General features: G+C 42.1%; 1 protein-coding gene and 1 non-coding gene across 4 annotated transcripts in view; both read right to left on the bottom strand.

The window, feature by feature from the left end:
* Positions 1 to 17,866, bottom strand: part of TMCC3 (transmembrane and coiled-coil domain family 3) — a 315,420-nt gene that overhangs the window by 210,393 nt on the left and 87,161 nt on the right. The gene's annotated exons all lie outside the window — the stretch shown is intronic.
* TRNAV-CAC (transfer RNA valine (anticodon CAC)) lies at positions 1,308 to 1,380 on the bottom strand. Its single transcript has one exon. It is a non-coding gene; the product is annotated as a tRNA-Val (tRNA).

Genomic DNA, 17,866 nt, shown 5'->3' with positions numbered 1-17,866 from the left:
AGAGAAAGGAGCAGAAAGTGTATCTAAAGAAATAACAGCCAAAACGTTTCCTAAGTCTGAATATATACATGCAAGAAGCACAACAAACTCCAAGAAAGATAGAGTCAAAGAGATCCACATGGAAACACATTATAGGCAAAATGTCAAAACCCAAAGAAATAGAGAAAAATTTAAGAGCATAGAGAAGTGACTCTTCATGTACAAGGGAGTGTCAATAAATTAACAGCTGATTTGTCATCAGAAATCATGGAGGCCAGAAAACAGTGGAATAATATTTAAAGTCCTGAAAGAAAAAATAGTCAACCAAGAATTCTACGTGTGACAAAACTATCCTCCAAGAATGAAAGAGAAATTATGTCTATATAAATGAAAGATAAAAGAGTTCATTACTTGGGCTTCCCTGGTGGCACAGTGGTTGAGAGTCCACCTGCCGATGCAGGGGACACGGGTTTGTGCCCCGGTCCGGGAAGATCCCACATGCCTTCCCTGAGAAATGATAAAAGGCTAAAATGAAAAGAAACTCCAGGCCATAAGAAGAAATAAAGAACACTGGTAAAGGTAACCACACAGGTAAATATAAAAACCAGCATTATTGTACTTTTGATTTATAACTCCTCTTTTTTCCTATATTACTTATAAGGCAAGTACACAAGACAAATCTATGTTATTGGCCACACAACGTATAAAGGGGTATCTGTGACAATAACAACGTAAAGGGGGAGGAACAGAGATGTAGAGGAGCAAAGTGTATACTACTGAAACTAGGTTGGTATTAGTCAAACTAGATTATTGTAAGTTTTCTTTCTTTTTTTTTTAGTATTTTTTAACATCTTTATTGGAGTATAATTGCTTTACAATGGCGTGTTAGTTTCTGCTTTAAAACAAAGTGAATCAGCTATACATATACATATATCCCCATATCTCTTCCCTCTTGCATCTCCCTCCCTCCCACCCTCCCTACCCCACCTCTCTAGGTGGTCACAAAGCACTGAGCTGATCTCCCTGTGCTATGTGGCTGCTTGTAAATTTTCTTTCAATTTCAAATGCTAATTTTAAAATAAAGTTTATAAGAAATATGGTGTCACTGTGGAAAAATTATTAAATCAAATAAGAAAAAAGGTTGAAATCACCTCAAACCATACCAGCTTTATCCTGATTGAGTTGAAAAAAAATCTTTTAAAATATTTATTTATTTATTTGGTTGTGCCGGGTCTTAGTTGCGGCACGCGGGATCTTCATTGCAGCATGTGGGATCTTTAGTTGCGGCATGTGAACTCTTAGTTGTGGCATGTGGGAATCTATTGTAGTTCCCTGACCAGGGATTGAACCTGGGCCCCCTGCGTTGTGAGCGCAGAGTCTTACCCACTGGACCACCAGGGAAGTCCCTGAAAAAATTTTTAGTATTTTCTAGATATTTAGATATTTTCTAGAAGAGCCAGACTATAGAGGGGTGCATTTCAGACAGAGGGAATAATATGAGAGGAGAAGAGTGGCAGAAAATATTTTTTTTCTTTTTCCTCAAAGAAATAGGCTCTCCTTTGCTTAACAAGATTTTTCAAAGTACTCTGAATATCAAAGACACTAGAGTACAAGAATAAAGAAACAGATTTGTGCTAACCTACCCAGGTTTTAATTTGGATCTATCATTTACTGCCTGTGTAATTTTGGGCAATCGTTCAATACCTCAGTTTCTTTATCTGTAAAATGGGAATAATAATAGTACCTACTTCATGAGGCTGTTGTGAGGAATAAATGTGGATACATGTAAAGCACTTAGAACCAACCCTGGAACACAGGTAAAGTCTACTAAATATTAGCTCTTCTTATAATCATACAATCATCTAAAAAAGTCCTGAGAGGCATAACTGAGGTTCTAGCAAGGTCTACAGCTGTAGCAATAAATAAAATTTAATATTCTTTACCTTATTCCACAGTCAAATCAATCCATTTCCTATCAGATGCAGATAATTCTTATCTAAGATTTAGAACAAGTGTAAAACCTAATCAATATTTTGGTATTTCTTTTTTTTTTAAAGTCTTCCATCAGAGTTGCCAACTAAAGAATGCCGTCCAGCTCTACAAGGATTAGGTCACTGCAGCAGCTGACCTTTAACACAGCCTGAAAGGAGTTCAGGGAGGAGATCAGGAAAGAGGCGCTCTGTGCTCTGGGAAAACTGGCAGAACACGCCTTCAAATAGATATTTTCAGGAGAAACTTTTTATAAACCTGGATTCTTTCATCTTCCCATACTTGGAAAAGCACTAAAGCCATAAACTAAGATGTCTGTTCCTCCTGACTATCGGCAAGCTCCTACCAGAATGTGTGCTTGGTTGCACGTACCCCCTTCGCCAAAATCACATACTAACCTCCCCACCTCTTCGCAGTGGTTCCTGAGAGCTATCTGAGAGGTTGTCTCCCGGGCTATAGTTCTCAGAAAGTCCCCAGATAAAACTGAAACTCACAGCTTTCACACTGTGCATTTTTATTTCAGTCGACAGAGTAATAATGCAGTTAGCTCCTAAAGCTTTCTTCTAAACCAGAATTAGTGTGTCTGTGTCTTTCCATCATTGCTGTAGCCACAGGATATATAACAGGATATAAACTCCCATGTTGCTACCGAGAAAGCTAAAATGGTTAGCCATATGACATTTATTCATTCATTTAGTCATCTGTTCAACAAATACTGAGTACCTTTAATGTGCCAAGTACTGGGGAAACAGGAATAAACATTACAGACAAAAACCTAAGTTTACATTCTGATAGGTAATCATAGATGGAGAAGGAGGTGGGTCACTGAAGCTCGGGGGTTTTGGGCAGAGGCAGGAACGGGGTTACTATTCTTATCTTGAGTCATTCCAGGCCCCTCTGATTTGGAACTATATTATATCACATTGTATTCATGTCAGACTCCTGACCTAGAGGTAAAAACCATGCAAGTTAATTCCTTAAGTCCCTGGTCACTCCTCACCACCATCACCCAGTCACCCGGGCCAGAGACCTAGGAGCCAAAAATGACCCAAGTCTCTGGGTCATATCCAAAGACAAATCATCACATAAGAGCCACACTAGTAAAGATGAGCTTTTTGTTTCTTCGTTTAATTAGAGCTGTGTACCTAGATGACTTTTTAAAAAAATGATCTCCATCTTCTCAGAATGATTTAACTAGATTCCTGTCTGAGGCAGAAACAAAACCACTGCCTTCCAAAACCAGACTTCCCGATATGAGTCTTGGTTTGGACAAGTCATTCAACCTCTCTGAGATTGAGTTTCCCCGTCTGTTAAATGGGGATAGTAACACACACCTACAGGGCTGTGGTGCTACTTAAATGAGTTAAGGACATGAAAAGTACTTAGAATGCCTGGCATATATGAGGCACTCAACACACACTGAAAAACAAGAACCTCCCAACATTCCTTTCAGTGGTTCATTTTATCTAAGGAGTATCCTATCTTTGAAGAGTACAACCCAACAGATGAATGCATAATTAATTATCACAGCACACAAAGCAGAAAGGTGGATTTGTGGGGTGGGAGAGGCATGTTTCAGGCTACAGTAAGGGCCTGGGTTGGCTGTAAGATTTGGCTCTTCCAAGAGCTCGGAGCCCTACCTACCAACTTAAAATGGCTCTTTGGGGCTTCCCTGGTGGCGCAGTGGTTGAGAGTCCGCCTGCCGATGCAGGGGACACGGGTTCGTGCCCCAGTCCGGGAAGATCCCACATGCCACGGAGCGGCTGGGCCCGTGAGCCATGGCCGCTGAGCCTGCGTGCCCGGAGCCTGTGCTCCGCAACGGGAGAGGCCACAACAGTGAGAGGCCTGCGTACCACAAAAACAAAAACAAAAACAAACAAACAAATAAAATGGCTCTTTGTGCAGAATTTCCCAGGGAGACGCTGCCTCCATACCCCTTCCCCTTCCACTTGTTTTCCTTTAAAGGCTGATTCAACCAAGGAAGCATGGGCTTTGAGGCCAGGGCCTAACATGGGTAACAGGGCCCTGGCCCGGTGTTTCCCATGCAGAATACCCCAAACCCTGTGTCAAAGGAAGCCCATCAGGGGCGAGTGTATTGCCAGCCTTTCTCACTGCTTGTCACAGGAGAACTCCCCGCTGCAGCCTCGGCTTTTGTCTCTCCATCTGTATTACAAAAAGTACCCCTGCCCCTGCCCCGGAGAGGATGCTTCAGGAGATCATTGAGGGGCCTCTGGTATTCTTTCACAGCACGTGGTTTGCTCTCCCTGATGACCCGTCTCTCCAGCGGTCAGAAGCCTGCATTCAGGAGCAGCAACATGCTTCAACCGGAGGCTGGCAGCTCTGGGTGGAATCAAGCCAGGGCTGCAGAACACTTCAAGAGTCATTTGATGGACCTCAAGGACATTACGCTAAGTGAAATAAGTCAGACAGGGAAAGACAAATACTGCATGTTCTCATTTATAGGTGGAATCTTAAAAAGCCAAACTCGTAGAAATAGAGTAAAATGGTGGCTGCCAGAGGCTGAGAGATTGGGAAACTGGGGAGATGCTGGTCAAAGGATACAAATTTCTAGCTGTAAGATGGGGAACTAAGATAAAGCATGGTGACTATAATTAACAGTACTGTATTACATACCTGAAAGTTGTTAAGAGGGTCAATCTTAAATGTTATCACCACACATAAAAAAGGGTAATTATGAGAGGGGATGGAGGTGTTAACTAACCTTATTTTGGCAATCGTTTCACTATATGTATAATATATATACATAGCAAATCATCACATTGTACACCTTAAACTTACATATGTTATACGTCAATAATATCTCAATAAAGCTAGAAAAAAAAAACTAAGACCTGTGGTTTCTACCCAGCTTCCTGTCCCACTGCAGCCTAGAGACTTTTTCTCTTTGACTTTTTAAAATAAAATGCAAGAAATCACTTTCCCTTTCATGGCTTCAGAAATGATAGCTTTGGGTGATTATTCCTCTTCCCCCTTTGATGACATCTCTATGAGGACAGGGACTGTGCCTCAATCATCTTTGTGTTCCTAGCATCAAACACAGAAACCAGCTGTTGAATAAATACATAAGTAAATTCTATTTTTACAGCATCTACTGACATCTAAAAATTCCAAAGTAGAAGTTATAAGATGTAAGATAGATACCTTAAGAAGAAAAAATTAATTGCAAAATCAGTTGTGTACTACATAGTACATAGAATTTTATGAAAATTAGTACTTGCTCCAAATTGGTTTTTTTTCATAAATTTATTTTATTATTTTATTTATTTATTTTTGGCTGTGTTGGGTCTTCACTTCTGTGCGAGGGCTTTCTCTAGTTGCGGCGAGCGGGGACCACTCTTCATCACGGTGCGCGGGCCTCTCACTATCGCGGCCTCTCTTGTTGCGGAGCACAGGCTCCAGACACGCAGGCTCAGTAGCTGTGGCTCACGGGCCTAGTCGCTCCGCAGCATGTGGGATTCTCCCAGACCAGGGCTCGAACCCATGTCCCCTGCATTGGCAGGCAGATTCTCAACAACTGCGCCACCAGGGAAGCCCGCTCCGCATTTTTAAAAAATGTACTGTAAAATATGCTTTGTTATTCATTGGTATGAACACAGAACCAATAATTAATTCTGGCCTTCACTATTATAGAATGCCTATACTTTCCAATTTATAAAGTGCCAAAAATAACAGCTACCTCACTGAATTCTTGTGAGTATTAAATGAGTTAACACATGTACAGTATTATACTTAGGACAGTGCCTGGCAGACAGTGACCACTTAAGAAATGTTAGCTACTATTATTGTTGTCATTATTATCAGGCACTGTCTTGGCTAAGACTATTACCCAAGTTAAATAGAAGTTCATTTAGTTAATCTGCCCAGAAAAGTATTAATAGAAGCAAGATGTACATATAATCTATCCCCTTGACAACAAAATTTGCCCTCAAAGCTTTAGGTATCTCCTAAAAGTCATTCATGGATTCTCATCATGTAAAATTTGCCTGTAAATTATTTGTTTCTTAGAAAGTGATTGTACCTTGAAGCAGAAATAGATATTTAGCAGACCCTAAATGTGTGCCCAAAAGAAGTGAGTTAGCAGCCTCACTGAAAGGTTCCTTTTAAAAAACAATTCAGAGAGTAATTTTTACCTTCTCTACAGGCCAGACAATGGTCCTCATTCGGCAGGTGTGGGGCACTTTCATCTGATAAGGGCCTGCGAGTGTATGAGACTTCAAATGACTACAGTTTGGGTTAAAAATAATCTCTGAGAAACAAAAACTGCGACACAACTGAGAAACAGAAAGCAGAAGTATTTACAAAATTGCTCCATTTGCACTCTCCCACAGTGGGCGTTTCCCTGTTTCTCCAAACACCGTCCTTCAGCCAGAAATTCCCAAAGGGTGTCCTGCAGGCTGCTGGTCCCCAAGGTGCTGGGTCATACAAGGGTCCCAAGGTCAAGTGTGGGAAATACGTACTACATTCTCTTCCTGAAAGCCACAGTGCCCACCAACATATCAAAAGGTCCTGAGCTCCTTCCAAGAAAGAACCCTGTTTAGTTGTGCTTCGTCCACTGGTTGAGAATGTAAAGAAATAAATGTTGCCTGCCATACCAGTTCTATGAGGATCAATCCATTAGCCACTGCAGTTGCCCACTGACAATGTGCCTGAGGGGAATTCAGAATGGAGAAAAACAGGAAGCGTATCCCACTTACTGGCCCCTAGATCTTAAGACACATATCTAAGGAGAAATTTCAATGACCCCAGATTCCCGAATTGTGTCATAAATAGAAAAGCACTTAACTTGAGATGCTGTTCTTTGTGATTAGCAGTAATATTTTCATGTTGAACTACATGGGTTTTTTTCCAGCAAAAATTTCATGTATATTCTGACTCCCCACTTACCTCTTTGGAGCTGTTCCTCAGAGCTATCTGAAAGGCTGTCTCCCAGGCTACAGTCCTCAGTAAGGCCCTCAAATAAAACTTAATTCACAGATTTACATTATGCGTTTTTCTTTCAGTCAACAAGAAACCAACCACACACATGCTTTTTCCCAAAATATACGTACAAGAATTTCAGTTTTGGGAATACTGAAACAGTCTAAAATTAACCACTTCTTCCCACTTAGGAATGACTGCAGGCTCATTTGCTTGGCCTGGCAAAGTCAACACTTATTTAAAAGCAGATGGGAAAGAATGTTAACCCTACGCATTCCCATGGCCTCTCATTCAATGCATGTTTTCATGCCTTGGATCAAGTCAAAAAGAAACTATCCTCAGGATACATCTGAGGTGTGTCCCACATCCAGGAAAGCGCCCATAAATTCTAGGAGTGGCTCACAGAAAGCATGATTTCAGAAGATGCTGAGAGTAACAGGAAAGATAATGTAAGAGCAGTCCTGTCAACAAAAAGAATTTAATTCTCCTCCTATTTTTTAAGTCCAGGAGAAGAATGCAGGTGCGTTACAATCTAACCAGAACATGTCCAAAGTCTTTAGGAAGAAATTCACTGAGGTCAGCTTAAATCAGTCCCAAGCAGAGAGGAATGCTCAGGGCTTCCTTGTCAAACTATCTCCAAAGACTCCAATCTCTAGAACATTATCTTAATTCTATAACTGGAAAAAATTTCGGCTTCCCTGGTGGTGCAGTGGTTAAGAATCCGCCTGCCAATGCAGGGGACACAGGTTCGAGACCTGGTCCAGGAGGATCCCCCATGCCGCGGAGCAACTAAGCCTGTGCGCCATAACTACTAAGCCTGCGCTCTAGAGTCTGTGAGCCACAACTACTTAACCCACATGCCACAACTATTGAAGCCCGCGCGCCTAGAGCCTGTGCTCTGCAACAAGAGAAGCCACGACAATGAGAAGCCCACGCACCACGACGAAGAGTAGCCCCCGCTCGCGGCAACTAGAGAAAGCCCGTGCAGCGTAACGAAGACCCAACACAGCCAAAAATAAATAAATCTATAAAAAAAATTTTCCAGAATCCTGAATATCTGTTTGCAATGTAGTTTTATCCCAGCACCCAACACCTCACAGAAAATTAGGGATGTGGGGAAGCATCTTCCCTCCTCCTCAGGTCACTATGATATTCACCCAACCATAACTGTCCAAAAGGGCCCCCTACTGGCCTCCCTAATGACCAAACTTACTAAAAAGGCACAGCAGCAACAGAGACAAATGTGAAATTTCTGAAATAACAAAGAATAAAACCATCCTCGGTTATGTAACTCGTTGTTTCCCAGATTCTAAAGCATTCAAGGTCCTTGAGCCTGAGAATCCCCTAAGTGGGGTAGGACAGGTGTGGGGAAGGGGCTACTTGGATGAGTCTATAGAAAAGACTTATGTCACAGGCTCTGCAGTTGAACAGAAAGTCACATAAAATTGCCCACCATTTTGCTCCAGCACTGTCCAATAGAACTTTCTGCAATGAAGAAAATGTTCTGTATAAGCACAGTTCAGTGTGGTAGCCAGTAGCCACATATGGCTATTCAGCCCTTGAAATGTGGCTCGTACAACTGAGGAACTGAAAGTTCAACTTTAGTTAATTTTAACTTAGATAACTACGTGTGGCCTATGGCTACCTTATTAGATAGTGCAACTAGCTGATAGACTCAAAGTTCCTTCAACATGAATTCCACAAAAATACAGACAGTCAGGGACCAAGGAAGGTTCTTTTGAGGGTCTGGGAAATAGACTCTTTTACTTATCAAAGGAAGCAGGGAAGGATTGAGTGCACAATCTCATGAATTTTCTCCTACTAAAGGGAGAAACTGAGACATAGATCAAATAATTGATATAAACAGTAATTGCTATTTTTGGAATCTCTACACGTGCAAAGGGTTTTATATGTGATTTTTACAACAATCCTCCAAATACACAGTATTGTCTTTCTCCTACTGATGTGGAAACTGAGGTTCAAGGAGGTTAAGTGGCTTAGGAAATGCCACACAGTAAGTGGAGCTAAGATTTGAACTTCAAGACCCTCCCAAAAAAATACAGTTGAGGTCTTTAGCAAAAATAAATTTTCCTTTCTAGATTTAATCAACAAGTATTTTTTGAGTATCTAGTACACACACAACACCATTCTAAGTGCTGGGGTGAAGTGGTGATACACACACACAAAGGTAAACAAGGAAAACCATCAATACACTGAACCTCAGAGTCCTGTGGGCTTGTTACTCTTCTCTACAAGGTATATTAATTATTCAATTACTCACAGCTAGCTCCTCTTGTATATTACAGCAACCAATCAGCCCAGAATATAAAATAAGCTAATACTTTTAGTACTTCAAAAACATGCAGAACCAGGGCTTCCCTGGTGGTGCAGTGATTAAGAATGTGCCTGCCAATGCAGGGGACACGGGTTCAAGCCCTGGTCCGGGAAGATCCCGTGTGCCGCGGAGCAACTAAGCCCGTGCGCCACAACCACTGAACCTGCGCTCCAGAGCCCGCAAGCCACAACTCCTGAAGCCCACGCACCTAGACCCTGTGCTCGGCAACAAGAGAAGCCACTGCAATGAGAAGCCCGCGCACCTCAACGAGGAGTAGCCCCTGCTCGCCCCAACTAGAGAAAGCCCGCGTGCAGCAACGAAGACCCAACACAGCCAAAAATAAATAAATAAAATAAATAAATTTTTAAAAACACACAAACATACAGAACCAAAAGCACAAGTGACGAGAAAAAAACAAACAAGTTAGACTTCATCAAAATTTAAAACTTTGGGCATCAATGTAAAAATAGCCATCATCAACAGAGTAAAAAGACAAGATGGCAGGAAATATTTGCAAATCATACATATGACAAGGTACTTGGATCTGAACTGTATTTTTTAAAAACCCTCACAACTCAACAATAAGAAGACAACCCATGCATATTTTTGTGTGGACATACGTTTACATTTCTTTTCGGTCTAAGAGTGGAATGCTGGGCCATATGGTCATTCTACGTTTAGCATTTTGAGGACATACCAATCTGTTTTCCAAAGTGGCTGCACCATTTTACGATCCCACTAGCAGTATATGAAGGCTCAAATTTCCCCAAACCTCATCAATACTTGTTGTTGTCTGTCTTTTTAATTTTAGCCATTCTTGTTGGTGTGAAATGGTCTCTCATTATGGTTCAATTTGCACTTCCCTAAGGACTAGTGATGCTGAATATCTTTTCATGTGTTTATTGGCCATCTGTATATCTTCTCTGGAGAAATGCCTATTCAAATCCTTTGCCTGTTTTTTTTTCCAGGGGTAGGGGGGGAAATCAATCCAGTTCACTGAGGGGCTTCGGGTTGCGGTGTGCGGGGGGGTCGAAGTGCCGGGAGGACAGTGAGCTCCGGGTCCAGCGGGATCTCCCCAGCTTCTCAGCTGCTGAAAGCCTTTTTGCCTGTTTTAAAATGGGTTGACTTTACTGTGAAGTTGTAATAGTTCCATATATATTCTGGATACAGTTTCCTTGTCAGATACATGATTTGCAAATATCTTCTCCTGTTTTGAATCTGCTCTTCTATGAGTCAAGTCAGGTTCTCCAGCAAACAGCCCCATTCCTTGCTCAGGAAGGAAAATATCATCTGAAAACATAAAGTACAACTTTTTTTTTTTTTTTTTTTGCGGTACGCGGGCCTCCCACTGTTGTGGCCTCTCCCGTTGCGGAGCACAGGCTCCGGACGCGCAGGCTCAGCGGCCATGGCTCACGGGCCCAGCCGCTCCGCGGCATGTGGGATCTTCCCGGACCGGGGCACGAACCCGTGTCCCCTGCATCGGCAGGCGGACTCTCAACCACTGCGCCACCAGGGAAGGCCCAGTACAACATTTTTTAAAAGAGCATCTCGCTTTCTGATGAGAAGCAGTTGAGAAACCCTCTCAATCCACAGCATGGAAGGGTCAGTCATGACTTGAAAGTAATCATGAGGGCAGCGAGACGGAGCAGACTGGGAAACAAAACTCAGGGCTAAGTTGGTTAAGCACAGACTTTAAAATGAAAAAACTGCCCATCTTTTTCTTCCTCTATTTTGTTTTAAGTCCCTCTTTGTCACTATTTTTCTAAATGGACCTAAGTGCTTCATAATCATCGCTATGTAAGTCATATGGGGCAACGATCTGGAGAACCTGACTCAATCCACAAAAGAGCAGAAATGTGTAACAATGAGCCGTGTTACCCCAGGACCGGAAGGGCCATGGAGGAGTGCATGAACACGTGTGCACAAGTCCAGGTAGCTTGAATCCCTACCATTGGATCTGCATCCTACACAGCTTGCATCATTAGGAACCTGCCCAAACCAAAACATATCTCGGTAGAGAGGACATCCAATGGATGGGAACTAGGTATGCAAACTTCTCTCTCAACAGACAGACCGAAGTTTCTTGGGAAAGAAATAAAAAAGGGAAGAAACAAGATTCAAAGCAATTCCAAAAGACGAATACTGGAGAAAACCCAACAAGATCTACATGGTAAATTCCCAACAGATGCCAGTTATTTGTGTTAACATTAAATAATAATATTAACCGTAAAGTTCTGAATTTATGTTTAAAGCAGCAATTATGTAAAAAGAGACTAATGGAAAACTGACTTCCCTAAAATCCATAGGAGGAAAAAAAATTGGGGTTTTGGTTGACCACAAGCCTAACATATGCCAATAGTGCAATGCAGGTGCTAAATAACTACCACCACAAGGCAGCCCCTGTCTGCATCAAAGAAATTGATAGGCTCACTAAGCTCTACCAGCCAGGCCATGTCTGATGTGTAGGTTTCATGTGGGTACAAAAGATATGGACAATCTAAAGCATATCTAGCAAGAAGTGACCAGAATGGCTATAGGTCGGGAATCCAAATTAAATACAAAATAGTTGATGGAACGGGAGGTATTTGGGCCTCCTGTTTAAGGTAGCTCCACTTAACTATTGAAGAATTGCCAATAAAGAGTGGCACTAAGTTGTTTTGTGCTGCCAAGGGGTGAAAATTACAGGGGAATGTTATGCTCCATATTCGAAATTATTTTCCAGTACTCAAACTCATCCAAGAATTGATCCCCTGGGCTTGAGAAGTTATAAGCTCTCTTTCGCTGGACACGCCAGGCTACTGAACAGGAGGGTTATCTGCCAGCAAGAGCAACCTAAGGATCCTGTGGTGGGTAAAAGGATGTATCCCAAATTTTAAGGTCCCTTCCAAAATTAAGAACCTGCAATTCTGTGATTCTCACTATGGCTGAAATTCATCAAATTAGTAGACAAAACCCAGTGTTAATTAACTCTCCTCCAACCCATCTTTATGTGGTAAATGGTGAACATTTAAAAATATTCTTGGTAGGCCTGGAAAAATGATTAAATAATACTTGAGTCTCAAATATTAACTAATTATTTTTGTTAAATACTTTTCTATTGTATTTAAACCCTATTCCTATCTGCAGAAAGACTTAAATGAGATGATAAAGGTGAATAAACTCTGAAGGCCTCAAAGCAATATAAGGGATTTTTATTCTAAATGATGGTTATCAATAAGCAGAGAAGCACCCACTAACTTTAAAAAAAGAGAACACTTCCATATGTAGCAGTAGTTTCCTCCTTTCTGACTCTCAACTATAAGTTTCCAAGGCAGGTCTAATTTTACCTTCATCTCAAGATTTGGTAACCAGAGTGCCAGATGCCTACACACAAAATTCCAGCAGAGTGCCCATCACAGAATATTAGCAAGAGAACTTGGAGGCTGGGCTTTGCCTTCTGGCCTCAAACAGGAATAAATGCAGGATCCAGGGAGGTTGTGAGAGTGAAAACTGGGGCACCTAAACTAAGAGTAAACCAAAGAGACAGGTTAAAGGCACAGCCCAAGCACAATCTACAAAAGAAAGAAATAGGGCTTCCCTGGTGGCGCAGTGGTTGAGAGTCCGCCTGCCCATGCTGGGGACACGGGTTTGTGCCCCGGTCCAGGAAGATCCCACATGCCGCGAAGCGGCTGGGCCCGTGAGCCATGGCTGCTGAGCCTGCGCGTCCGGAGCCTGTGCTCCACAACGGGAGAGGCCACAACAGTAAGAGGCCCGCATGCCACAAAAAAAATAATAAATAAATAAATAAATAAATAGATGAACTGGACTTCATCAAATTTAAAAACCTTTGTTCTTCAAAAGTCACCATTAAGAAAATGAAAAGATAAGCCACGGATGAGAGAAAATATTTAAAAATCACATCTGAAAAGGGACTTGTATTCAGGATATATAAAGAACTCTCATAAAGACAACCCAAGTAAAAACTAGGCAAAAAATTGAATGGATATTTCACCAAAGAAGATATATGAATATCTAATAAGTACATGAAAAGATGCTCAACATCAATAGTGATTAGGGAGATGCAAATTAAAACCACGATGAGATGCCCCCAAACACCCACTAGCATGGCTACAATCAAAGAGACAGTATCAAATTTGTAGAGCCACTGGAGGCCCCCTCATAGCCCAGTACTGGAAGGGTAAAATGGTTCAGCCACGTTGGAAAACAGTTTAACAGTTTCTTCAAAGGTTAAACATACATCTACCATATGTCCCAGCAATTTCACTCTCAGCTATCTATCAAAGAGTAACAATAACATTTGTACATATTAATACACGCACACAAATGACCATAGCAGAAACAAGGCAGATGTCCAACGGAAGCGAATGAACTAACAAAATGTGGTACGATTTGGCGATAAAAAGGAATGAACTATCAATACACATTACGACAGTAGTGAATCTCAAAATCATTATGCTAAGTGAAAAAAAAGGCAAACACAAAAGACCACACATTGAATGATTCCATTTATATGAAATTTCCAGAAAAAGCAAATCTACAGAGAAAGAAGGCAGATTAGTGCTTGCCTAGGAGTGAGAGCAGAGACTGGCTGCAAATAGGTGCAAGGCCACTTTTTGTAGTAACGGAAATGTTCTAAACATGGATTATGGTGATGGTTGCACAGCTCTATAAATTTACTAAAAATTACTGAATTTAAAACCTGAATTTTACAATATGTAAATTATTCCTCAATAAAACTCTTTAAAAAAAATAGTACGGGGCGGGCTTCCCTGGTGGTGGAGTGGTTGAGAGTCCGCCTGCCGATGCGGGGGACACGGGTTCGTGCCCCGGTCCGGGAAGATCCCACATGCCACGCAGCGGCTGGGCCCGTGAGCCATGGCCGCTGAGCCTGCGCGTCCGGAGCCTGTGCTCCGCAACGGGAGAGGCCACAGCAGTGAGAGGCCCGCGTACCGCAAAAAAAAAAAAAAAAAAAAATAGTACGGCCCTGAGACCCATGAAACAATAGGCCTGGATCAGAGGGCAGATCTTTTAGTTGCATTCATTAAACACATTATATTCAGTTCAAAGAAACATAATGGAGAAAAAGAACAAGTTTTCTTTTTCTTCTATTTTACTTATTTATCAAAAGCAATTTCTTGAGGTATCTCAAAATTTGAAACTATAAATGCTCAGCTTCTCTTACAATGTGATTTTGGAGGCAGTGTGCCTAGAGGTTAAACACAGGTGGGGACTATGGGTTCAAGCCGTGTCTAAAAGCTGCTCGCACTTACTAGGTGACCCTGAGCAAGGGATTCAACCTGAGTCTCGGTTTCTTGTTTCTGTAAAACAAAACTCACACATACCACACTATCCAGCGCAGGGGAAGTACTCAACAAATGCTGATGCTATTGTTTTTATTATCAACATATCATCATTATCATCACTATGACCCTCGTTCCCTCAGGAGGCATGAAAATGTGACTGATTCATGCATGTTCTCAATATACATTTAGTGCTTCACTACCGTTCTATTCAATTTAATCGGGACTCCCACTGCCCAAACATAAGCAGACTCCTTGTGACCCACATTTGCTATCTTAGAGACTCAGACTTTGAAATAAAGTCCCCAGATCATCTCACTGAAGAGAACAAAAGCTGTCCCATCCCTTGGCAGAAGCAAGATATTTTCCAAGTCAACAACAGGAAAAAAATTTACTAGGTAAGTTTTTGTTGTTTCTAGGTGAACTGGACAAAGAAGAAAATGTCAGCCTTTCCTCAGAGATGCCTGGCAAACAGGGGAACATAACACTAGAAAAATAAAGCCATCTGCCAGAGGAGCTGGCACAGTGACACGATTACCAGGCCCTGCCCCAGAGGATCACCAACACCCACAGAGTAAAGAAGGGGCCGTGGTTCAGTGCTGGCTGCTTCTTCGGTCAACAGCTGGAACCCAGCCAAGAGCAAAAACCACTTTCTTTCTTATGTTTTTTTAAGTCTGTATGAAAGGGCAAGGGAAACTCCATGGGAGTGAACTCCTGTTCTGTGAGACAAGCATCTTCTGGTTCTCCTTTTCTTCCTGCTGGGCAAGGGTAGGGGGACAGGACCCCGGAAAAGGATCTGTGGTACCAGGTAGACTGCTTCACCACCAATGTCTGGAAAAGGACAGTGGTTGCCTCTGGCTCAATCAGCCCGCTCCCCTCCTCTGGCCCACCAGCACCCACTGCCCCTAAAGAATCCAAGTCTCCCAGCACATCCCTCTAGCCACACACCTCAGAGGACAACTGGGAAGAGACCCCAACAACATGACCAGGGGCCGGGCGCCTGCACCAGAAAGGGGCACATGGCCTTCAGTCTCCATACCTGCTGGTCAGCCACAAAAGTCCCAAGACCTCAAAGTATTCTAAGGAAGTATGTCATGGGATTTACCTATCATGAGGACTGCTTTAACTCGGCATCCAAGAAGACCTCACGGCCCCTGTGGGGACTTCTCCTGCTCATTTAAATAGCAGTAAAATAACAGCAATAAAAATAATAAGGAAAACAACTTCCTCACATGAAATGAGGGCCAAATGTAAATGCCCTGAAATCTGAATGAATAACGTTTCTGTCATCCTGGATCTGTCTTTTTTTTTTTTTTTTTTTTTGTGGTACGCGGGCCTCTCACTGTTGTGGCCTCTCTCATTGTGAAGCGCAGGCTCCGGACGCGCAGGCTCAGCGGCCATGGCTCACGGGCCCAGCCGCTCCACGGCATGTGGGATCTTCCCGGACCAGGGCACGAACCCGTGTCCCCTGCATCGGCAGGCGGACTCTCAACCACTGCGCCACCAGGGAAGCCCCTGGATCTGTCTTTTAATGCTACTTCTGTTCTGCTTTTTTCCATTACAAAGCCATAGAACTTGAGAGCTGAGAAGGCCCATGGGGGCCCAGAGAGGTGAAGTAACTTACCAAAGGCCACAGAGCATGGAAGTGACCAAGCCAAGACTAACACCCAACTTTATCCACAAAAACTGGAAAATACTGTTGTTCTGGATTACAATCCACCCTCTCCATTAAAGAGCATGTCCCTAACCCAGAAAGAAAGTGCTCACAAGGGGACTCTGAAGGGAGCTGATGACAAGTTCAAATCCAGTTCTGTCCCTTACCAAAGTGTGTGACTCTAGGCAACTTCCTTAATCTCGGTTCCTCATCCATCATATGAGGCTAATAAAAGCACCAACCCTGTAGACTATTCTTAGAATGAAATGTACCGATATAGTTTCCAAAATAGTGTCTGATGTAACCAGTATAAAACTCAACATCATCACCATCCTAAAACAGAGAGGAAATGAGAGTAGAGATGGGGGTTAAATGAAAAATGATAGAAAGTGCGTTCATTAAATAAGTAAAACACCAATCGTTTAACTTCAAAAAATTTAAAGACACACCAAGAGTCATGTTAACAGTAGCTAGTGGGAAAATGAAAGCAAAACAAGAACGTGTTATAAAATATTAGGTACTATACGACTCCGATTATGTTAAATAATCATACACACACACACACACACACACACACACACACACACATATATACACACACACTTCAAAAAGAGAATGAAAGAAAAATGAAACATTAACAGCCATTCTCTGGGCAGGAGGATTATGGTTGCCTTTTATTATCTTCTCTATTTCCAGAGTCTTACGCAGCAGGCATGTATTACTTCAGAAATCAAAATAAAGGCAAGTTTGCATAAAAAAGAATGAAATAATGCCATTTGCAGCAACACGGATGCAACTAGAGATTGTCATACTGAGTGACGTTAAGTCAGACAAAGACAAATATCATATGATATTGCTTATATGTGGAATCTAAAAAAAGGGTACAAATGAACTTATCTACAAAACAGAGTCACAGATGTAGAAAACAAACTGATGGTTACCAGGGGGTATGGGGGGGAGGGGTAAATTGGGAGCCTGGGATTGACACTACTATATATAAAACAGATAACTAATAAGGACCTACTGTATAGCACAGGGAACTCTACTCAATACTCTGTAATGGCCTATTATGGGAAAAGAATCTAAAAAAGAGTGGATATATGTATAACTGATTCACTTTGCTGTACACCTGAAACTAACACAACATTGCAAATCAACTATGCTCCAATAAAAATTTTAAAAAGAGTGAGAAGAGGAAATGAATATTTTTGAACACACACACACACACACACACACACACACAAAATAAATAAATAAATAAAGGCAAGTTTGAAAGATTATTTTTAAAGAAGAAACTTGACACCAGGCCCAGGCCAGGTCTCAAATTGCTGAAGGGCTGTTACATAGCAGCTACAATGGGGTGAGGGGAACCCGAAGAAGCAGGGCCTGTGTTTTGGCCTGTGTTTGGAGGGGAGCCCAAGACGTGGAGAAGAGGGACACTCAAACCACCAAGCAAATATGAAATTTGATGCCTAAAAGTATCAGGTCAGGGAGGGGCAGAGCTCTGCAAATAGGACTGAATTTCAAAAAGAAAAGAAAGTGGTAGTGATGACTTCAGCAGTCCCTAGTTTTTTTTTTTTTTTTTTTTTTTTTGTGGTACGTGGGCCTCTCACTGTTGTGGCCTCTCCCGTTGCAGAGCACAGGCTCCGGACGCGCAGGCTCAGTGGCCAT

This window comes from Tursiops truncatus, chromosome 11 (genome assembly GCF_011762595.2).
Source record: "Tursiops truncatus isolate mTurTru1 chromosome 11, mTurTru1.mat.Y, whole genome shotgun sequence".
Lineage (NCBI taxonomy): Eukaryota > Metazoa > Chordata > Mammalia > Artiodactyla > Delphinidae > Tursiops > Tursiops truncatus.
Note: the sequence above shows the minus strand (reverse complement) of the source record. Positions and strands in the feature narration are given on the sequence as shown.